Consider the following 444-nt stretch of genomic DNA (forward strand, 5'->3'; position numbering starts at 1 on the left):
CTGAGATGAAACAGGAGAGAGAACAGACATCAATAACTATTTTAAGAAATGTGTGCTCTAGTACAACACCGGGTCACGGCACCAAATAATACTGACCTGCTATGACCGTGTTGACACACTCATAGAGAAGCGACATGGCCGAGGTACTGAGGGAGCAAATAAGAGGAAGGACAAGAACAAAAAGAAATATTATATTTAACCCTAATATTTTTGGCCAGCTTGAGTGCTTTGGAGTGTTTTAGTATCACTGCTACCTGTGGATGAGGTTTGTTAGGGGCTCAATCAGCTTCTTTCCCAAACGAGGCTCCAAAGGAGTGAGAGCACCAAACTAAAACATGGAAATCTCATTAAAGAAACAGACAGAAGCGGAGAATCACTTCCTTTTCCAACCCAACACATATCTCACCAGCTTAATGATCTTGATGAGAACCCAGTTGTTGGTGG

At 42.3% G+C, this 444-nt stretch overlaps 1 long non-coding RNA gene across 1 annotated transcript; it reads right to left on the bottom strand.

The window, feature by feature from the left end:
- Window positions 1–95: 95 nt before the first annotated feature.
- LOC107734820 (uncharacterized) lies at window positions 96–444 on the bottom strand. Its single transcript, XR_001639180.1, has 3 exons — window positions 407–444; window positions 255–328; window positions 96–146 (listed from the first exon to the last, which is right to left on the bottom strand). It is a non-coding gene; the product is annotated as an uncharacterized LOC107734820 (long non-coding RNA).

Source organism: Sinocyclocheilus rhinocerous, unplaced genomic scaffold (genome assembly GCF_001515625.1).
Source record: "Sinocyclocheilus rhinocerous isolate Xijiao unplaced genomic scaffold, SAMN03320098_v1.1 C35333366, whole genome shotgun sequence".
Lineage (NCBI taxonomy): Eukaryota > Metazoa > Chordata > Actinopteri > Cypriniformes > Cyprinidae > Sinocyclocheilus > Sinocyclocheilus rhinocerous.